This window comes from Engystomops pustulosus, chromosome 8, assembly GCF_040894005.1.
Source record: "Engystomops pustulosus chromosome 8, aEngPut4.maternal, whole genome shotgun sequence".
Lineage (NCBI taxonomy): Eukaryota > Metazoa > Chordata > Amphibia > Anura > Leptodactylidae > Engystomops > Engystomops pustulosus.
Genome location: NC_092418.1, coordinates 97,273,508 through 97,297,511, shown reverse-complemented (window position 1 = coordinate 97,297,511; position 24,004 = coordinate 97,273,508). Strand labels below are relative to the sequence as shown.

At 42.9% G+C, this 24,004-nt stretch overlaps 1 protein-coding gene across 4 annotated transcripts in view; it reads left to right on the top strand.

Moving 5' to 3' along the window:
* Positions 1 to 18,294: 18,294 nt before the first annotated feature.
* Positions 18,295 to 24,004, top strand: part of TANK (TRAF family member associated NFKB activator) — a 50,754-nt gene continuing 45,044 nt past the window's right edge. For all 4 annotated transcript variants that reach the window (XM_072121895.1, XM_072121892.1, XM_072121890.1 and 1 more), the window contains exon 1: positions 18,295 to 18,430. The gene's annotated coding sequence lies outside the window, so the exon portion shown is untranslated. The remainder of the gene's footprint in view (positions 18,431 to 24,004) is intronic.

The window sequence follows — 24,004 nt, the reverse complement described above, 5'->3', positions numbered from 1 at the left end:
TTCTGAAGAATAGAAAAAAGAGGAAGAAGAAAACAAATGTTCCCTTTTCTCATGGTGGGAAGTGGATGATTTCGCCTGGTGGGGCTCCCAAGATTCACTGAAGTCAGCGCAGGGGACAACACGTCACATAGCTGTGCATCCCAGGAATGTTCCCCGGTTGTTGCAATTTTATGAGCTAACTTTAACTTTTGAACCACAAGATACATTGCAGATCTGAATGTGGCAATCAATTTCCATTCCGGTATTTTTTCATAAGTTACATAACCACTTTCCGATCTGAAAAACTTGCTCTTGATCCAATATGAAGCCTTTCACCTGCTTTTAATCTGCCGTTTTAGGACCTTTGGAGGACCTTCAATGGTCCTGAAATGGCTCTTGTGTACATGTGTATTGAGAGCATGAACAGTTGTGCAAAGAGTTCATGGGTGAAGGTCCTTCTCAGTACAAGATTTGGGGGGCGATCTGGATGGCCATGGGCCCCCTAGAAGTATTGGGCCCTGGGCTACCGCCTATATTATAACCCACTATTGATAGGCCCCCTCACTCATTACTTATTGGGATATTCAGTTATGTAATTTTCCCATTGTTTCAGGAATTTTAACCCAGTTACATTACCAGGATGTGTAAGAGAGGAATAAGATGTTCCTCACATCACAAGAATTTTCCTTACATGTCAGGATTGCAGAAAGATCTTTAAAGGAAATCTGCCATTAAGAAAAGGCACAATAAACCTTACTCACCCCCCAGGCGTCCAAGCTTAAACCTGCCTCTTCCCACCAGTAAAATCATTCCTCAAACTTTTACTGCCTTTTTCTATGTTAGCTCCACCCACAGCCAATTGGCCACATCCATCACGGGGTGTGTGGAATGGGGAGAAGGTCTGCAGTTTCTCACACAGTGCCCATGGCTAAATTCACCATAGAGCATTCTGGTAAGGACAGGAAGTGGACAGGCAGAGAACTTCCTGTCTGCTTAGGCTGAGATCTGAAGAGACACTGAACTGTCAATCAAAAGAAGGAGGAGGATTCTCTAGCAGCCTGGAGAAAACCTGACTCTTCTCTTCAGAAGTTGACTGTTTTGTACTCATTTGCATATGAGAAAAATAGCTCTAATTAAGGCACAGTGCCTCAGTGGCAGACAGGTGATATGGGGAGCACTTTTAACCCTTTACCAGCAGGTATTACTGGTGTGAGAGGTAAAATTATGGTGGCAGGTCTTCTTTAAAACCATTAATAATATCAGAACATTGGCAATTCTTGGGCAAAGGCTTCCACCCATCAGTAGGAGTGCGGAGTACATAAATGGGTGTCCCAAGTCATATCAATACAGTGCTGCGTTCTGATGTTGGTGTTATTTGGGGTAAAGACTATCCTTCGAAACAGCTGCCCAATTGTGCTAACAATTTACTGATCTGTCAAGGAAGATCAGCAACATAGACAATATACAGGGTTAGGAAGAATCATCAGGGTCTTCTAGAGATGGTCACATTGTGTGATGCCTCCTGCGTTGAAGCACTGGGCGTTCTTAGCAGAAGCAAACACAAAGAATGGCGCTGTAAGCAGAGGGCTTTGCTCTTTATGTAGTTATTGAGCCAGGTTACAGCTCTGCAACTAATACCCCAGGTAGCTGCAGTAACATAGCTCGACCACTACACAAAGAATGGAGTAATTTGCTTCTAGACCTTTTTTCTTTGTTGGTTCCAAAGCAGGAGGCAGGTGTAAACTGGAAGCTGGTTAGTGGGAATGTCAGGGTTCCTACCTATAACCATAGCCTGTAAACTACTTTAAATTACAGGCGGTCCCCTACTTAAGGAAACCTGACTTACAGATGACCCCTAGTTACAGACAGACCCCTCTGCCCTCTGTGACCTCTGGTGAAGTCTCTGGATGTTACTATAGTCCCAGACTGCAATAATCAGCTGTAAGGTGTCTGTAATGTAGCTTTATTGATAATCCTTGTTCCCATTACAGCACAAAAAATTTTGAAACTATTTTGTCACTGGGGCAAAAAAATTTTTTTGTCTGGATCTACAATTATATAAAAATATACAGTTTTGACTTATATACAAATTTAACTTAAGAACAAGCCTATGGAACCTATCTTGTCTGTATATTAATAGTACATAGAACACATGGAACATTAAATTGATGAAGAAGTAGTCTGTATCCAGCCCCTACATATATATTGCACAAATGAGCGGCTCAGAGATGGGACGGACGCAAAGAGTTAATCTGCGATTACAACCAGCTTTATGCTTTTAGTCTTTCATGCCAAGTTTCTCAGCAGAGATTGGCAGCGAGGTCTTTACAGGTATCGTCTGCGTTTCTATTTTAAAAGGCATAAGGTGTATTCTTGGCTCGGCAGAACCTTTACATTGATGTGCACTATCTCCGTCTGTCTTTTTTTCTATGCTGCCAAGTGGCATCTGTTGAAAATGCGGCGACTGCACATAGGTGAAGCGCGGGATTCTGCTTCGGTAGCTGAGCCCACCTGTTCAGGGTGGAAAATGCTCTGTGTGTTCTGTGGGAGGAATGACTGGATGTGCGCGGACACTTCCCCTTTAAGATCAGTGTAAGAGAAGTATCGGTTCCTATATCAGCTTCGAGCATGGGTGTGCTATAAATATATACGGTGGTTATGGAGTCCACCTATGGACCCCTATGTAGCAGGTATACTTATCTAATGTGTAAGAGGAGGGCGACACCCATAGAGGGGAATATGTAATTAGCATTTCTATAATGGAACAGATGTCATTCAATAAAAAGAATACATGTGAAAGTATGTAATAATGTCATGTATCTATCTGTCCATCTATTTGTATCCAGTCTTCGGGGTATCTCTATTTCCTTCTTCTGATCACATCACTTAAAGGGGTTCTCCCATCCATGGGTTATGTGATAAATATAGATGAGCAGTCCCGAACTTTAGGTTCAGCGTCCTCCGTTCTTAGATCCGACCCTTTCACGATCCTCCGAGTCTTAAACCAAACACACATTAATCAATCTGCCCCTTCATTTCCAATGTGTTGATGGCAAAACCCAGACATATGGCTTGATGGGCTTCAGAGTCCACAGTTTGGCAGCTCCAGAGAACCCAAACCTGTAAGGCCGGCGGCACTCATGGCGTTTTGAACCCGTTTTTGGGCCGTTTTTAAGCAGTCCGTTAAAAAACGCATGCGTTTTTTGACCCGTTTTAATTAAGCTAATTGGTAAAACAAGTCAAAAACCCATGCGTTTTTTAACGGACTGCTTAAAAACAGCCCAAAAACTGGTTCAAAACGCAACGTGTGTCGCCATCCTTACTTGATGGGTTGCAGTTTTACGCCCCCTAGCAACTAGACATAGCTGTGATTGGCCAGGTGGACACCTAGTGGACACACCTGGCCAATCACAGCCATACCTAGTTGCTAGGACATGCTCTGCAGCCCATCAAGCAAAATTGTAACTGTTAGGTTGAGAATGGCCAACCTAAAGTTCTGGTCCACTAATCTCTAGCAATAAATACATGATGAAGGGGCCGCTCCCAGAGGTGAGAATCATGCCTATCTCGAGAACAGGGTTCTCCTTCCTGGATGTGGAGTTTGCGGCAAATGTGTGACCACTCTCTATTCAAGTCTACGGGATTGCCAAAGTGTATATAGCTTAATAATGCTATGGCCATACATGTGCATCACTGCCCCACAGGACTCCCAGGGATCATGGAGAGGTAGGGTTGCTACCTTTGCAAATTGAAAATACAGGGAGCAGGGTTGGCATACTGGTCGGGTAGCAGCACTATGGATAGGGGATAAATATAGTTTGTGGGACAATCCCTTAAAGAAATATAGGTCTGTTTCCTTTGGTTTCGAGGATCTCATTCTCTCCAAAATTCTAGACCTGCATTGATGGAGGAACATGTATGGATTGGTAGACAAGTATAGGACAACCATAACGTACATTAGGCTCATCAGAGCCATACAATGCACTCCCTTAAATCCGCCTTAATCTATACACACGAGTCCATGTTACCAGCTTCTTACTTGCACCTCTTCTATTGACCACGTTCAGACCTGAATAAATGAATTGTGGTGACAGAATCTGAAGCATTGTGTCTACCGCACATCACAATTGTGACTTTTCTGTCTGTCATAAGTATTTCCAGCAAAACTTGTCTAATTGGACGTCGTCTCTTTTTACCCTGACACAACCATCTGTCTACACATCGTCCCCCCAACTGCCTCCCATCCACTAACACCTGTTTTATTCTAATCCCCTACAAAGATTTGTGCTGTAGCTTTCTGCAAGCCTCAGATCAAGTGCTGGATACAGATGAAAGGGATTATTAGGAACAAGTTGATGTTATTTTATGCTATCAACACACTGGAGGCAAAGGGGCAGATTTATTAAAGTGTTCTTAGTGTAACAATCGGAGGGTCACGAAAGGGTTGGATCTAAGAAGGGTGAACTTCATGACCCCATTCACACATGGACTACTCATGTACAGCTTGCAGTTGTCTGGGTCTTTCGATGGACTGCAGGTTGGCTGAAGGATTGTTCAGATGTTCTAGGTTGTGCCATGCGTATGTGTTATGTAAGGTACCATTAAATGGGCAGGTAATGGGGGTCTTCTAGGTGGCAATCATGACGGAACTTGATGGAGGGTTGACAAGGCCTAGGACAGTGATGGTGAACCTTTTAGAGATCGAGTGCCCAAAGTGAGACTAAAAAACCACTAGCTTTTCCCAAAGTGCCAACACAGCAATTTAGGCAGTAACAAACTTAATGCTTCCAGAATCTTTGAGCTCCAATCCGACACCTTTTCACTCTTTGGACAGGACCAAGCAGCACAGGGTGGGTCACTTTACAATAGCAGGGCACTACTTGGACTACCTGAGACTGCAGGAAGATGCCATGTCTGGCAAACTCTGTGTCTGGGAGACAGCCTGTGTGCCGACAGAGATGCCTCCGAGTGCCATCTCTGGCACCAGTGCCATAGGTTCGCCACCACTGGCCTAGGAGGATCTATTTCTACTTGAGACTAGTGGTATTGGAGATGCTCTCCACCAGGAAGGATTAGTATGACACTAGTCAAGAGTGTGTAGACTAACCTTATGTATATCATGGGTCTATGCAAGTGACCGGCCCAGATAGCACCACAAGTAGGGACAGTTCTTAAAAAGGAACACCTTCAATTGGACAGTACTGTAGTATTTATGTTCGACCTTCATCCAAATTAGTAATGTATTGATGTATCAAACTCATTGGGAGGTTCATCATTTGGGTTTGGAATGATATTGGTAAGTTTTGTAGTGCCCCAAGTTACTTCAGATATGTTTAGGTGTCTCCTGATTATCGGTTTGACCATGGACCATAACAAGTGTGGACCATAAACAGTCATTTTAATATGTGTGTTATGAATACAGGCATGCCAATTTCTTCTAAATGTTTGGGAGCCAAAAAAATTTGCCCCGACCTTCCTTTTTGTGTTTTAGATTAATATATTTATTGCTGTTAATGTATTATTGTGTTTCGGGTTAGTAATAGTTTCAACCCATAGAGTAGGAGGTCCACCAATGAGCTGTTACTTGGCTTCCTTGTGTGACCCAGTCAGTGATGAGAGTTGCTGCTTCCTTTTCATGATACCAGTTTCATTTTGAATATTATTTTTATGTTCTTCATTTTCATCAACCCCTGTGAAATTACTTTTATCATAAAGTCAGGCCGGGAGAAAGTATAAGATTTCATAAAAGAGGATTCCAAAATATGAAAGTAAGTCTGTAGTGGAAAAGAAACCATCAAAGCAATGAACATGATTTTCCATCCTTTGTATTTCATGCAAATGCTACATATATTTATCACAATTTTCTATCGCCCCAGACTTCTGCCTAATGCAAGCTCTAGAACTCCAACCCATCCAACAGTGAAATAACACATTGGGGCACATTTACTTACCCGGTCCAGTCGCGATCCCACAGCGCGTTTTGGGTCTGCCGGGATTCACTAAGGTGACGCTGCTGTGCCGAGGTCCGCCGGAGTTCACCTTCTTCGTCCCGGTGCATGTAAGTGCTGATCTTGCGACACAAATTCTTTTTTAAATTCTGCAGTTTTTCCGAATCTGTCGGGTTTTCTGACAGCCATGCCCCCCCCCTCCCATTTCTGTCGCGTGAAATCAGAAATATTCGGGAAACCTGACGAAAATGCGCGATTCAAACCATTAGTAAATGAGCCCCATTATTTTAGTAGGTTCTTCATGCAACTATTTTTAAGTGTCGGGTCCTGCTTTGTAGCAGGTGACTGCACCCCTGATGCTGCCCCACATCTTGCTGCAGATGGGGCTGCCTGAGTCAAGAAGCTCAGCTTGCCTGGTGCACTCCTGCCCCTTAACCTCCATTAACACATTGCACTGTATATATACAACTGGGTTATAAGGCCAACACCTTGGAATCATAGATAACACCAATCTTGGAAGTTTTAACAAAGGAAAGTAACTCCATCCAACTGGAATTGGACCTTTCCTATGGTGGGAACTTGGGAAGCCACTTGGTTGTTACCCTTGCATGTTGACTTGTGAGGGCCCATAGTCCTACTATGCTAAATAAAGTCTCAGGGACACCATTAGGCAACAATTGCATCTTCAGGACTCCTACTGAGACTAGAAATAAAAATATAAAAAAGTAAAGTTAAAAAATGTGTAAGGGGATATTTAGCTGTGTGTGGCAGGCCTTGGAGCAGGTCTCTCGTCTTAGTAAAGTCCTCTTACTAGTCTCCACACAAACTTTGACTCCAAACTATTCACTGCCATAAGACAGGGTTTACTTGGGCCCACCCTTCATGTAACTAGAAAGAATAGAGGAGATGCTACAGACTTGTAAGATTAGAACATTTTAGGTTCCTCACTTCACCACAGTAGCCAATATAGTATTAATGCCCCCACTGTAGCCAGTAATTGTACCCCTACAATGGTCATTGTACTAACAGTACACCTACAGTAGCCAAAACATAAACAATGTTCCCATTGCAACCAATATAGTCACAGGGCCCATACTGCAGCCAATATAGTCACAAGACCCCCACAGTAGCCTTAATAGTCACAGGACCCCCACAGCAGTCCCTATAGTCTTAGGACCCCCACAGCAGTCCCTATAATCACAGGGTCCCCGCAGCAGCCTTTATAATCACAGGGACCCCTACTGTAGCCAAGATGCCACTGAGACATCACTGCTCCTCCAGCTGAGGTCTGTGCAGTGTTTCGATGTGGGTGGATACACAGGCTCACAGGCCTAGTCAGGTCTTTTCCCTGAGTTGACTGAGTACCAGCATGGACTGACGTGATGATGCCACCGCATCCAACTGTGCCAAAACAAGGCCCTGAGTATTCTGTGACTGGTCATGGGTGGCAATGGCAACAACCCTCTTCAGAACAGGAAAAAGGCCGGAGCACTATGCTTGTGTCCTGAGTGGTCTGTGACCCAGCGGTCATGTGACCAAATAGTGTTAGGGAACAAAACATTGTTCCCCTGTGACCTGGTGTCAGCCCAGTACGTAAGCCTACACTACATGACTGCAATACTTCCACATGACACATATTTATACCTCCCCTACTATCTATATCAAAGAATATACATTTACTTTGAGCATCACTCCAATACCTGCAATATACACTTTATTTAGTAGTACAATGATGACAATAGTTTACATATCCAGTGGTGTGAAAACATATTTACCCCCTTCATTATTTATCAATCTTTTGGATTATCAGACAAACATAAGTAACACAAGTAAAGACAAAATGCAGTTTATAAATAAAGGTCTTTATTATCATGGGACGTTATCAAAACCTACAGGGTCCTGTGTGAAAAAGCAATTGCCCCCTAAACCTAATAACTTGTTGGGCCCTTGGCAGCAACAACAGCAATCAAGAGTTTGTGAATCTTTTGAAGGAATTTTGGCCACTCAGGTTTGTAGATTTGTAATGATTCACCAACATTGCAGGTTTTACGAGCATTAACTAATTTTTTACGTTTATGCCAAAGCAGCTCAGTCAGAAAACACAACACAAGTCTTAGTTTTGTTTCTCTTAAGCAATTTATAGAAGGACTTGCTGGTGTGTTTTGGATCATTGTCGTACTACATAACCCATGTGGTCACAAACAACTCATCTGACATCTGAACAGTGCCCCCACAGTAGCCAATATGGTAACAGTGCCACCACAGTAGCCAATATGGTAACAGTGCCCCCACACTAGCCAATATGGTAACAGTGCCACCACAGTAGCCAATATGGTAACAGTGCCCCCACACTAGCCAATATGGTAACAGTGCCCCCACACTAGCCAATATGGTAACAGTGTCACCACAGTAGCCAATATGGTAACAGTGCCCCCACACTAGCCAATATGGTAACAGTGTCACCACAGTAGCCAATATGGTAACAGTGCCCCCACAGTAGCTAATATGGTAACAGTGCCCCCACAGTAGCCAATATGGCAACAGTTCCCCACACAGTAGCCAATATGGCAACAGTGCCCCCACAGTAGCCAATATGGTAACAGTGCCCCCACAGTAGCCAATAGTCACAGGAGCCCAACAATAGCCAGTATAGTCACAGCCAAAACATTAGCAATGCCCCCACTGTTGCCGATATAGTCACTGTGTGGGAACAATAGACAATATAGTAACAATTTTGCTGGAAAGTCTTCCAGCAAAACAGCTCCAGACCATCACACTACTATTACTCCATCGTAAGAAAGAGACTGGATGAATATAGCCTGCAAGGCAGAGCTCCAGGATGGAGGATCTGAGTTTTGCCATAAAACATCTTGACGATCCCCAAGACTTTTGGGAGAAGAATATGTGGGTTGACAAGACAAATGTTGAACTTTTTGGAAGTTGTAAATCCCATTACATCTGGTCTACAAGAATCTCAGTGGTAGTTTTCTGAAATCCTGTGATAATTCAACGCCAGATATAATGGGACTTACAACTTCCAAAAATCTGTAACACATCAACTTTCTCAGCCATAGAGACTCAAGGACCCTCAGCATTTACTTGGCGATTTGGGGCTTTTTGACAAGACTGTGAAGTAGTGGAAGCCCTTTGGGACGCCCCCTGGACCTCCTGGCATTGTTTGGCATCCAGTCCCGTTTTTTTCCGCAGAATCTCTTTTAACTCTAGGCTCCATGAAGATGTCCTTTCTAGAAGTCTGAGAGCGTGAGAACCCGCTCCCCAAGTCTGAGTTACTGCTCCAGGAGGGAGTCTACTCTTAAGAGCCATCCAGCCTTGGCATAAAATTCTACCAAGACCAGGGTTAGGCACCAGTTTATGATGGAAAGGTCTCCAGCAGGTCAGTCACTTCCCGGTCTTGGAACTTTGTTACCACTATGCGCCTGGAAATTTTCAGATACCTGCTGAATCAAATTTTTCATGAAAATCTGATAGAATTCCACATTGTATAATTAGGATTCACTCATCTCTAGCTATAACCCATACTGACAGTAAACAATAGGGGACGACCAACAGCTACAGAAGAAATCATCCAAGGTTTACACTTCCATTATCTCTTCCGTTCATTATTGTTATGAGCCACCAAATACTTGAGGCACATATAGCTAAAGGTTACATATAGACAACACCAAATGTCTCAGCCTCATCTGCAGCTGAACCCCGAGTCTCTTTGATGGGTGCACCGCACTACTTTGTGCCTGTGGCAGGATCTGGGCATCTCACTATTCAGCTTTGGGTGTAAACACCATTGGAGGCTTCTCTCCTACTATGTTTGTGAGTAAGTCTGCCATATGCTCCACTAAAAAAGCATGTTAATTACCGCAGATAAATTACATCAAGAGGAAGGCAAACTGCTGCAGATTGACGGAGCTGTTGATCAACAGGACATTACTCGTGTGCTGAGGGAATATTCATTTTCATATCTGCCGAAAATGTACAATCGTTTTTAAGTGCAATTCTATTAGAAAAATAAATCAACAAAAGAAAGCGAAGCAAAACTCAAAATCCAGACAAAACAAAAAGATATATCAGTTTGTGGGAAAGAATTCAGTGTAAGTTATGTTCTACTTTTATACTCTCATCATATAACGCGCTGCCTGCAGATAGGACACTATGTACAATCTGCTCAGCTCCTCCTGCTCTATACCATGCTGCCTGCAGATAGGACACTATGTACAATCTGCTCAGCTCCTCCTGCTCTATAACATGCTGCCTGCAGATAGGACACTATGAACAATCTGCTCAGCTCCTCCTGCTCTATTCCACGCTGCCTGCAGATAGGACACTATGTACAATCTACTCTGCTCCTCCTGCTCTATAACATGCTGCCTGCAGATAGAGCACTACGTACAATCTGCTCAGCTCCTCCTGCTCTATAACATGCTGCCTGCAGATAGGACACTATGTACAATCTGCTCAGCTCCTTCTGCTCTATAACATGCTGCCTGCAGATAGGACACTATGTACAATCTGCTCAGTTCCCCCTGCTCTATAACATGCTGCCTGCAGATAGGACACTATGAACAATCTGCTCAGCTCCTCCTGCTCTATACCACGCTGCCTGCAGATAGAGCACTTCGTACAATCTGCTCAGCTCCTCCTGCTCTATAACGTGCTGCCTGCAGATAGGACACTATGTACAATCTGCTCAGTTCCCCCTGCTCTATAACATGCTGCCTGCAGATAGGACACTATGTACAATCTGCTTAGCTCCTCCTGCTTATATCATACTGCCTGCAGATAGGACACTATGTACAATCTGCTTAACTCATCCTGCTCTATAACATGCTGTCTAGACATAGGATAATATTGACAATAAATCCGCTTCACCAGCAATATAACATGCATCCTGCAGATAGGGCACTATGTTTAATCTGCTTGGTATCTCCTGCTCTATAACATGCTGCCTGCAGTAGGACAGTATGGGGGACATGTATTTTTTTTCTGCCTGTTTTTTTGCGTCTTTTTTGCGACTTTTCACCGCAACTTTTGATGTCGACCGTGCCACAAAACATCCAAAATAGGACATGTTGTATTTTTTTTGTTGCGGTCTCACAGCCAGTTCAGGGTGTGCTGAGAAATACGGTTATCATATAGATGGGCACATTTCCCATTTAAGTCAATGGGGCCGTGTTTTAGACAGACACAAAAAAAAGTTTGTGTGCATGAGGCCTAACAGACATAAACAACATTCCAGCAGTAAAAAAAAAGTAAAATTGAGATTGTGTTTGGCAGATAGAGGCACGCAGCAGCTGACGTGACAGGGAGAGCCATATGTTTCATGCTGTAAATGCTTCTATATTTTAGCTGGCTGCTCGGTGCAGGAATTTACATATTAAAAGGTTGTTGACTTTCTTTATCTTTGGTGAGACCGTGGGGCAGATTTGTCAATGTTCTCCAGTTTACAGGTGGAAAAACATAAAAAATATGTCACACAGAGCAAAATCGCTGCTGATTTTCGCCTCTTTTCGTTCCCCATTAGACCTTCTATGACCAACAAGAGGCCGCCACCGGTCAGGTCAGGTGTTTTGCTTCTTTTGGATGCCTCTTACTCCTCTCTGTTGGTCATTTTAAGATGCATCTTCTAATAACCTGGGAATTTTAAAGGGGTTTTCCAAGCCCCTTTACTAATGACCCCCCATTGTCCCAGCTGAATGATTGATAACGCCATAGAGCTCCATCCATATTGGGGCTCATATACTAAGGGTGCGCCGACCGTACAAACGTTGGATATTCCGACGAGTACCATTTTGCGCTGCGTTTAAAAGGGGATTGTGGCGCACGCGATCGGATTTTGGTGCATCGGCCCCGGGTTTCACGTGACACAAACCGGGGGGCGGGCCGTAAGATGATCCGATGGATTTGGACAACGTGCAGGATTTAACATTTAATATGTGTCGCAATACCAAGCACTTACATGCACCGGGAAGAAGAAGGTGAACTCCGGCGGACCTCAGCGGGGAAGCAAAACATGCAGGATCTCGGGCACACGGTCTTGGTGAACCGGGCCGGACTTCATCTTCGACGGACCGCCCTGATCAGGAATCGCGTCAGGACCGGGTAAGTAAATGTGACCCATTGTGTATGGGACTTTCTCACTCCTATATCTCTGCCAGGGATTGGCTTCTTTTACAATATTTTTTCTTTTACAATGTTATACATAATTGGGACTTTACTGTGTGAAAGGTCCTAAAAGGGCTGTAGGGAAGCTTCCCCTTTACAGAATGTCCTCCATGTTTCCTAGAGGTAGATCTTATTTCACTTCATACTCCAGTCTCCATGATTAGCTTCTGAATATCAATCTGTTGATTATCAATCTGTCCGGTTTATTACTAAACGTTGACTGTATTGTGTGTAATGTCCTGGAAGAGCAGTAGGAAAGCCTCTCCATTTTTGGCATATCTTGTACCCTTCTTTCTCCACTGAAAAAGTTTGGAGGTATGTAACTGTGTGAAAGGTCCTAGAAGGACTATAGGGCTCTTCTTATTCATAACGGCTTCCTGGATCTAGACCTTATTTCCTTCCTATGCCCCCTTTTTGACCAATGAAAATCTTCTAATTGTAAAAGAGTCCATATATTTCTAAACTGACTTTTTGGACTTTTAAACAGTGACTTTGCTATGTGAAAGGCCCTAGAAGGGCTGTAGGCTAGCAATTCCGTAATCATAACTGCTTCATGTGTTCTAGGTCTAGATCTTATTTACAACCTGCTCTTTCTTCCAATGATTATCCTCTATTGTCAAACTATACAGCCCATATATTTCTAAATAGTGACTTTGCAATGTGAAAGGCCCTAGAAGGGCTGTAGGTTATCCTTTCCTTATTCATAAAATCTCCCTGTGTTCTAGGTCTAGATCTTATTTACAGCCTGCTCCCCTCTTTCTACCAATAATTATCTTCTAAATATCAAACTATACAGCCCATACATTTCTAAACAGTGATGTTTCAATGTGAAAGGTCCTAGAAGGGCTGTAGAGAAACTTCACTTTTAATTCCCTTTATTACTTTTCTGGCAAATACAGCTTTGTACACGATGTTTATTTTATTATTCTAACCCGATGAATCCAAAAAATGCACTAAAAGAGCAATATTTTCGTGACAGATGCTTTAAAGCTTTTCGATAGTTTGAAGTTTTTGGCTTCTGGTCAACACAAAATAAACCTGAACTGAGCTACATGGACTTTCCTTATTATGTGTCTACGTAGACATACAAATGCTCAACCCCACCTTCCCCTCCAATGGTTTGGTGTCATTTTCATCGCCCATATTGTGCATTTTACTTCCACCCGTTGATTTCCTCTCCAGGGAAACAATCTTGTCTTCCTCGCGATACAATTATCATAATAGTTACAAATGACTCTCCTTGTGCGCTCCCCCCACCAGCGCTCCGGCTCTGGAACACTATATCTATCATAAATATCTTTTATTTTCCGCCCACTAAATCCTTGGTGACTGGTGAACGCCACAAACGGGCATGATGCAGGGAGCTCAGAGGTTTCGGAAGGAAAATCTGTCACAGCCGTAAAATGTTATTGGAACAGGTGTGTTTTGCCTTTGAAAAAGCATTCAGGCATAAGAAGATGTTATAGCAGCTGCTAAATGTAAATGCTGAAATCCTGCCAGATAGGGGTTTTTTTACTCTCATTTTTTTATTTTTATTCTAATACAAATCATTGTTGCATTGACCAGACGGATGTGCTGTTATTCTCCATAGAATTCTCCATTCCATCCATTGTCTCCATGCTCGGGAACCCATAAATTGCCTAAAAACTTGCCATTAGATGTAAACTTCTATAAAAAAAACTACTTAAAAATATATAAAGTTTATAAATGTAACTTATAAATGTAACATTACATAGGATATGATAGAGACGTGTCAGGCAGCAGCTGGCACCTGTCAATATCTCATCGTTACAGATGGTAGAACCCGTCTACCGCAAATACGGATTGGCAAGTTAATGGAACATAGAATTTTCTCTTCTGTAAAGGTGATAGGATCAACGCTCCAGGTTTGTGATTCTGAGTGATTTGTACATTTAAAAAAAAACAGGAAAGTGCATATATGGATGGCAACAGATCTATCTATACATCTACTTAGATATCTATCTATGTAACATAATAATAATTCCTTTATTTATATAGTGCACACAGAGCTTGCCAAATCAGCCAATGTCCCCAATGGGGCTCACAATCTAATCAACCTACCAGTATGTTTTGGAGTGTGGAAAGAAACCGGAGGACCAGGAGGAAACACGGGGAGAACATACAAACTCTTTGCAGATGTTGACCCTGGGACTTGAACTCTTGAACTCTGGTCCCCAGCGCTGCAAGGCTTTAATGCTAACCACCAAGCCACCGTGCCGCCCTATAATTAGGTGCAAGATACCACAGAACCAGAAGGATAGATGGATAAATAGCTAGCTAGAGAAGCAAAGAAAGAAAGAGAAAAGTGCAGCACTCCGATGTAGACAATATGGAGGGATTTATCATCTTGATTTTACCCCTGCCCCACATATTGCACCGTATGTACTCGGAGGCTTCCTAATCTGCATCAGCCATGAGGTAAGTTGAGTTTCTTGCCTGAGGCAGCACCACCTGCAGATAGATGGAAGGCAGCATAGTTATCGGCCACAAAGCAGGAACTGCCACTTACAAACAGTGGGGCAGATTTACTTACCCGGTCCCATCGAGATCCCGCGGTGCGTTGTTCGACGAGGATTCCGGTCTGGCGCGGTTAACTAAGATTGTGCATCCGAGTTCCTGCATGTGTCGCTGCTACGCCGAGGTCCGCCGGAGTTCACCTTCTATTTCCTGGTGCATGTGAGTGCTTGATCTTGCCACACATTTCCTTTTTTAAATTCCGTGGTTTGTCCAAATCCGTCGGGTTGTCCAACGGCCACGCCGCCCGATTTCTGTCGCGTGCAAGCCGGCGCCGATGCGCCACAATCCGATCGCGTGCGCCAAAAACCCGGGGCAATTCAGGGCAAAAGAGAAATATTCGGGAAACCCGACGAAGTGCGGCGTTCGAACCCTTAGTAAATGAGCCCCAGTGTCTCTTCACAACTCGGCTGAAGAAGGAGCCACCCTTCAAAACGTCACATGACACGCTTGACGCCATACTGCTTCAATGAGCAGCCTCGCACGTAAGCTCCAGCCTGTTTTCCTGAATATCAAACACTGGATAAACTGGACTTAGAGACTTACCGCACAGTGGGTGAATATACTCTGTATTTTACTGTATAGTACTACTGGATCGGGCAGAGGGGACGCCTTTCTATTACTCACCTCCGGCAGGAGAGAATTTAGTTGTACCCCTGGGGGGGGAGTAGTTCCTGGCCTGGCGCCTCACCCCCGGTTTCTTTAATCCATGTGAAGAGCTGTTCATGAACAATCACCCTGCCAGGACCTTGATCTTATATTCATGAATACCATCATAAGTTCCTGGAAGACCAATCGCTAATGGACAGTTACCGATCACATGACCCTCCATCTGCGGCTATTTTGTGTATGAAAAACCGACTTTGTTTTGAGTTTGTTAACCCTTTAGGTGTTAAAACAAAATGAAGGTGCAATTTGTAAAATGTAATTTTTTTTTAGACTATACATTCATTTTGGCCAAAAATTAAACATTCACAAGGGATTAAATGATAAAAAGTTGGATACCCAATTTCTACTTAGTCTGCCAATACCCCATGTGTGTTGGTAAACTGCTGTATGGGCGCACGGCCGAGCATAGTATGGAATAGAGCGCTATTCAGAGCAGATCTGCATTGTCACATTTTACAGGCTATAAAATGTATTTTTTTGCAATTTGGACATATGGGGGATTATTTTTTTCACCAAACTCCTGCACCAGTGTTTTTGTCTGACTTTGCACGTTCTTTTTGTGCAAACTGCTTGCACATGTATTTATAAAGTGTCCGCAACACAAATTTCTGCACTGAAGGGGGCGCTCCGGTGCTCAGTCGGACTGTGCACCACATTTAGCATGCAAAGTCCGACAGAAATCTCTTGCATGCCCCATGTTAAAGGAGCACCCAAAAAAAGTGGTGCACTCTGTCGGGGCAGTGCAGGGGGCGCCAGATTCATGAACAGTTTTTGATAAATGTGGGCCAATATGTTATCTTTATTCTATGGGATGACCCCTTTATATAGCTTTTTATGGTTGACTTGATTTGCATTTGGTGAGAAATTCACTTGTTTTTGCATTGTCTTGTTCTAAAAATTTTCCTTTTTGCTTACAGGGCTGAGTTAGGGCTTGCTTCTGGTAGGACAAGCTGTACTTTTTATTGGCGTCATGTTGGTGTAAATGTTACATTGCAATCACATTTTAGTGATTCTGTGATTTTGTGAGGTTGGATATGAACTTATTATCATTTTTGTGGGGTTTTTTTACAATGTTCACTGTACGGGTGCAGTAACAATTTTATTTTATTGTACGGGTTGTTATGGACGTGGTGTACCCAATGGGGTACATTTACTTACCCATCCTGCGCGATCCTCGAAAGTACATTGTCCGACCGGAATGCACATCTGTCGCGATTCACTAAGATGGTGCGCCCGATACCCTGCATGTGTCGCTTCCCCGCTCAGGTCCGCCGGAGTTCACCTTCTTCTTCCCAGTGCATGTAAGTGCATAGTCTTGCAACACAAATTGAATCTTAAATCCAGCGCTCAGTCCAAATCAGTCGAAATTGTCTGATGGCCCGTCCCCCAATTTCTGTCACATGAAAGTCGGCGCAGCTGCGCCAAAATCCGATCATGTGTGACACAAACCCCAGGTAAATACCTGACATAGCAGCGCAAATCCCGTAAATAATCCCCAATATGTTGTGTTTTTGTTGTGATTTTCCCTATTATATGCTGTATGTGATTTTGACATAGGATGTGGGCTTTAAGGGACTTTTTTTCTTTTTTTAATAATTTATTTATTTGCACTTTTTTTTAAAGCCCTCTACTACCAGGATAAAGGATTGTAGGCCAAGTACACTGACATACTGGTGTGTGCCCCCCCCCCCCCCAGCAGGATCTGCTTTTCTTAAAGCTTCTTATGCTCTGGTTTTTAATTTAAAAAAGGGGCTTTAAAATTATGCAAATGAGCCTGAGGGGCTCTAGGCTACATTAACACCAATGGAGGCCAGGCTTATTTGCATAAGTCTAAAAGCCTTTTTTTGTAAAAACAAGGGCATAAGAAGCTAAAAGAAGAGCAGATCCTGCCAGAGGGGGAGCACACCAGTATGTCAGTGTGCTTGCTCTACAATCCTTTATCCTGGTAGTATTGCAGTATTGAGTATTACATAGTCAGCCTATGCATTCTGCTGAAAGCACAATATAACAGGAATTTACTGATGGCATCACTGGGGTCCTTCATTAGGCCCTTGGACTCCCATGGAAACGATTAGCCCTTTCGTATCTGGCATGGAGGGTGCCGATCGGCCGGTTAAGTGCTCGCTACTGCCCTATAGACACTGCGGTCACCATGACTGCAGCATTTACAGGGTTAAACAGCTGTAATTGCCACTATCGCGATCCCAGCCATTACTGCAGGAGCCGCCTTTCCCACACAGCCGAGTTCCCCCAGCGATCGCACGGGCTCTGCCGCTGAGCCCAGGTGATCGTTATGACGTAACTGTACGTCATACTCTCATCTTATGATATACAGTTACGTCAAGGTGCGGGAAGGGGTTAATATCCTTCCCCCCACACTTACACACTTCTAAAAACCATGAGGTACAGTGGTCCACTCCTTGTCCCATTTCTATACAGCTGAGCTGCAATACCGGCACAAACCATGGTTGGTTGTGGCGCTGTTTTTGGAAGAAAGCGTGTTTTTCAACCTCTGGATTTTTCAACCCCTTGCATTCGTGATTTGGCACAGAAATACAATAATACAGATTTTTTTTTTTTTTTTTTTTTGCAGAACTTCTTTGCTAACCTCAGCTCTGCTACAACTGATTGTTGCTGTCCATAAAAATATACATAACTTAAATCTCAATATCCTATGTAAAAAAAAAAAAAGGATCTTGAAAGAGGAAGCAAGTGCGACGCGCCATCACTTATCGGACGTCATTGGGCTTTACCTCTGATCATACGTTTTGCAGTTTTATACATTTTTTCGGCCTCATCTGTTGGATGTGTTCTGCAGGAAGAATTTAAAACATTTTTTTAAAAACATCAGGTATTCTAAGAAAAAAAAGTAGTTTACCTCTAAGAATAGTCCAGAATTACACAGCACATAAGGCTGAGATATTGAAAGTCATTGGGTGACATGTAGAACAAATAAGGAAGCGATGCGAGGGGATTCCCCCTGGAAGTTCCCAGACATTACTAGCAATCACCATCTGCAGCAAACTCACTGCAACTACACAGACAAGAGCAGCTCAGCCCATTCCTGGATGTAGCACAAGAATAATATCCTCTAATGGGGCAGCGTGACACCCGACCATAAGGTAAATGTCCAAATGAACACCTCAATTACTTGTATAAACTCGTCATTATCATCTAAAATTGATCATTTTGAGATGTAAAGGGCTAAAAATATGCAGTTTTGCATTGCCGAGCCCATAACTAGGGGAATGGGACAGCAACGTTACATTGTAGGGGCTTTTATTTCAAGATGTTGCAAATTTTATTTATTTATTTACTTATTTATATGTAATGTAATTATTTATGTTCTTTCTATAATATTGTTTTTTTTTTTGTATCACGTTTTTCATATTTTAAAAAAGCAATAGAGAATGCGAACCAAAAGTAATGTCATCATGATAGTAATAATTCATGTATTTATTGATATGGCGCCAACAGGATACACAGCGTTGTACAATCATACGGATAAGAGTAGTGACTCGCAATCTATAAAATCAAAGAAATGATTGAAACTATGAAATATATTATCCACTAACATTGAACATTTCACTTAATTATAAAAAGTTGTCATACATTGGGGCACACGGATCATAGTTTCAGCTAGGAAAATTGTCTTTTTTTTGCGACTTTTCTCGTTTTAGCGGCTTTTTTTGCAACTTTTGTTGCCGCTCTTCAAGTGCACCTCGGTCTACACCTTTTGCAGTGTGCCTCATGTATCTTAACTTTCCAGATGTTCTGTGCGACTTTTCACCTTTTTTGCGACTTTATAGGTGCAAATCTGGACCCGATTTAAACATGTAAATTGGAATTATTTCACATGCTTTGAATGTTTAACATTTTGCACAGTAACCTCTTTCGTAAAAATTCTTAAATTTTTGCCTTTTTTTTTTTTATTGGTTACTTCTAAGGGTGAGGTCACACGTAGCGGTTTAATTGTGTTTTTAATGCATTACGAAACTAATTACAACAGCTGAGGAGGTGATTTGCCTTATTTCATTACTGTTAACATTTGTGTTTACAAAACGCAATATAAACGCTGCATTAATGCATGTGTTAACATTGCGTTTACTATGCGTTTTGTAAATTCGATTGTTAAAAGTAATGAAATAAGGCAAATCACCTCCTCACAGCTGTAATTAGTTTCAAAATGCATTAAAAATGAAACATGTTAAATCCCAAATTAACAGTAGTGTCCACTCCTGTATATAACTTGTGTCCATGATGATTTCAGACATTTGCAACAAAATTCTCAAAAAGAAGCCAAAATTTGCGCCTGCCGGGAAAAGAAAAACTGAACATGTATCACAAGTAAAAATACAGGATCATACATACATAAGGTGCAAAAACTAGCTGCCGAAAATCTCTAAAATTCACCTCAGAGAGACAAAACTATGATACATGTGCCCCATTGAGTCACATTTACTAAGGGCATTGCGGCGCACTTTTGTCGGATTGTGCACGTTATTCTAGGCTAAAACGGCTTGCACAGGTATTTAAGAAGAGTCTGCACGCAACCCATTTGTGGTGCAGCTGCGCTGGCCTCCATGTGACACAAATTAGGGGACGTTCCGTCGGATGATCTGACTGATTCGGACTGAGCGCCGTATTTAATTTGCAAATTGTGTCACGCGTCCTATGTTAAAGATGTGCTACAAAAAAGATGGTGAACTCTGTCGTACCTGAGTGGGGAAGCGACACATTCATAATTTCAGGCGCACAATCTTAGTGAATCGCCGCACGGTGCATTATAGACGGACAATCCACCATTTGGTGGCACACATAGGGGGCGCAGGGTGGCAAAGATTATCTTCAGTGGGATGTAAGTTTGTGGCGCCGGGGATTAATGATTTGGCACACAAACGTAACGGTTTAGATTTGTCTCTAATGAAGGTGAAAAAGAACCTATGGCACGGGTGCTAGAGGTGGCACTCCGACCCCTTTCTGCGGGTACTCAGGCCATCATCCAAGGACAGAGTTCACCAAACACTAAATCTTCCTGCAGTCCCAGGCAACTTAAGAGATGCTGCTCTCAGCGCTATTTTAAAGTGACACTTTATTGTCTGTTTGGAACTGCGGGGAAAGTGAGAAGGTGTTGACAGAATTTATTATCTTTGGAGGTCCTGCTGCTGGGCACACCATTCTTCGTGTACATAGAGGCCCTGGAGAGAAGCTACAATTATAGTTTGAATTTGCCCTCCTTCTGTCAACTGTATTGGTGGCCTCAGGGGGCCGATACAATTGGAAGATGTGGAAAAACAGGTAGAAATAACTGTATAAAATTCCATATTGGCACTTCACGGTAAATAAGTGGATTTTGGTTGTAGTTTGGTCTGTAAAAGGTTCGCCATCACTGCCCTAGACCGACTTTTAGCTGCTCTAATTTTGCAGCACCAAACGATTCTGAAAAAATAGAAAAAACGGAAACGTTTCAGATTCACAATTTTGCACCCAAAAAAAGTCGTTAGTGTCAGAAAACCAGAATAGTCATGCCGACAATTCATAAATAAGGCACAAGGGAAGGGACAGGGGACAGGCACAAGGGGAAAAAAGTTCTGCCAGTTTTCCGTTTGAAAGGCGAAGATAAATGCCCCCCATAGTGTCCATTGCTCTATGTTATGTCACACAGCTGCACCATGAGCAAATACTGACGCCGATGGCGCCGATCCGGAATGTCCAACGAGGATTCGGAGCTGACACGATTCACTAAGATCGTGCGTCCAATTTCCTGCATGTGTCGCTTCCCCGCTCAGGCCCGCCGGAGTTCCCCTTCTTCCTGGTGCATGTAAGTGCTGATCTTTCGACACAATTTGATTTTTAAATTCCGCGTTTTTTCCGAATCAGTTGGGTTGTCCGACAGCCACACTCCCGATTTGTGTTGCATGAAAACTGGCACCGATGCGCCACAATCGGATTGCGTGCGCCAAAAACCCGGGGCAATTCAGCACAAAACGAAAAAATTCGGGAAACCCGACAGAAATGCGTCTGACGGACCCTTAGTAAATGTGCCCCATAGTGTAGTATCATCAGATCTGATTGCAACCAGTTTTATGGATCGTAACATTATTATTCAAAAAAAAAAGGAAATTCAATAAGTAATAAGTTAAAAATATATATTTATTTCTAAATAATAAAAATTTTTTCATAATTATTACATACTTTATGTCACTTGGAATGTGTTTATAATGAAATGTAGGCCATAGTAGAAGAAGTAGTAGTGGTAGTGGAAATAGTAGTAGTAGGAGGCGGTCACATGGAATAAATGGTTTTACTCAGTATTATTTTTTTCAACTAATTTTTTTTCTCTCATGTGTCCAATATTTTAATACATCTTAAAGGAAATCTACCAGCAAAATCCATCATGATAAACCAGGGACACTTACCTCATAGATCCAGACACGGTGACTGGGGTAATCTTCTTATATTTGTTATCCATGGATTATATATCTATGGAAGACAACATGATATTTTTATATATTCAGATGCACTATGAGAGCAACAAAATGAAACATTGCCCCAGCTGTTATTTTCCCCATTCCTATTAACCCCTTCCCTCTACCCCCTGGGCTGAAATGCTTTGCCTATTAAACCAGGGACACTTCCTCGATATTGGGGAAATGTATCAGAAGCTCTGATTGGTTTCCATGGGACCTAGATCAGTTTTACCTCTGACACTTTTGATAAATCTCCCATGTTACCCATGACTCCCTTCCTGCTAAAATCAACTTTTAACATTATGCTAATTAGCCAAACGCGCTCCTGGGGCTGTTACCAGAGCTCCTCTGTGCTATTGCATCATGGGCTGTTAGACTGTTCCACCTTCCCCCTCTGCTCCCCCAGCACACCCTCCCTCCTGCTTCTGCCTAATGTAATCCCACTGCAGCAGAGGAAGTTTCATTACACAGTGGGTGGGGCATGAAGGGGCTCTGGTGACGCCCCCCAGTGCCCTCTTGCTCTTACCTAGTTTTAAAAGTTGATTTTAGAAGTAAGGAGGCCATGGATAACAAATATAAGAAGATGACCACAGTCACTGTGACTGGATCTAGTGTAAGAGCCCTTGGTTTATCATAATGGATTTTGATGGTAGATTTCCATAAATAGATCACATAAGGGTTTTAGATTTGTACAATTTCACACTAAAGCTGAGGGGGAAGATTAAAAGGAATGGAGAAAGTAAAACAGGCCTGTAGCTGGACACAGAAAAATGCATCTGAAAAACTGAAGATGTGAATACACCCTAAACGTATCATGTTTTGTCTTCCATAGATATAGCCATGTTATCAGGCTCCATGCACACAGCAATGCAATTGAGCCATAATTCGACACCTTACACGTATATAACTTCTCTAATAAAATGATATTTGAATTTCTAATATCCTATAATGTGTAATACACAGGGATGAGGCTGTAGGACAGTGGTGGCAAACCTATGGCACGGGTGCCAGAGGTGGCACTCATAGCCCTCTCTATGGGCACCTGCGCCATGACCCCACCGCAGAGTTTGCCAGACAGGACTCAAGGCCTCTTGCAGTTCCAGGCAGCCCAGGACCCTAGAAGGAAGCTACAATGATAACCAAAGCCTTTTCTCCTTCTTTCTACTGTATTGGTGTCCTCAGGTGCCTATACAATTTAAACATGTGACAGGGCAGAGAGTAATAAGTTACTGTTTAAATTGTCGTATCGGCACTTTGCGAAAAATATGTGGGTTTTGGATGTAGTTTGGGCACTCAGCGTCTAAAAGGTTTGCCATCACTGCTGTAGGAGAAGCAGAGGTCACAGTTACAGCCCCCAAAGGAAATCTATGGTGATGAATAAATACACTTCCTATTTGCTGATACATTTTATCCCACCACGATTGTTACATTACAGAACCTGCAGACCTGGACGGTTACATGTTGCAACATCGTTAATTCCCTTTTGTCATTGACTAATTCAGTTGCAGATGTTTCATAGAGTGTAGGAGACACCAGACACATGGCTGGACCTTGGAGAATAATCTCTAAGAGGTTCCACCATCCACTATGTGCCAGTACTGATGCCTCCTGCCTGTATGGAGCAGAGGGGCCTCCAGACCCCATGAGGGACCAGGAAGAGGGAACCCCCTATATTATATTCCGTGCGATAGATGTTTATATAAGTGACTCAGTATACAGAGATCGGAAAATGATTGCCTCTGCTGTTATTACTCATATTACAATCCGTGGTTTGTCACAATTTATAACACTTGGAAAGGACAAGTAATTCTCATTGAACTTTTAGATCTATTTTGGTTGTCAGGTCATGAAAACACATAACTGTAACACAACTTCTCTATCTATGGGGCAGGGGTGGCACGCCCTCTATAGGGCAGGAGTGATGCGCTGTCTTAAGGGCAGTAGTGCCACACTGTATATAGGGCAGGGGTGCCGCACTGTATATATGGCAGGCATGCTGCGCTATCTATAGGGAGGTTGTGCAGCACTGTATATAGGGCAGCGGTGCCACACTGTCTATAGTGCGGCAGTGACGTGCTGCCCATAGGGCAGGGGTGTCGTGCTGTCTATAAGGCAGGGGTACCACGCTGTCTATAGGGCAGGGGTGTTGCGCTGTCTTAAGGGCAGTAGTGCCACACTGTATATAGGGCAGGGGTGCCGCACTGAATATATAGCAGGCATGCCGCA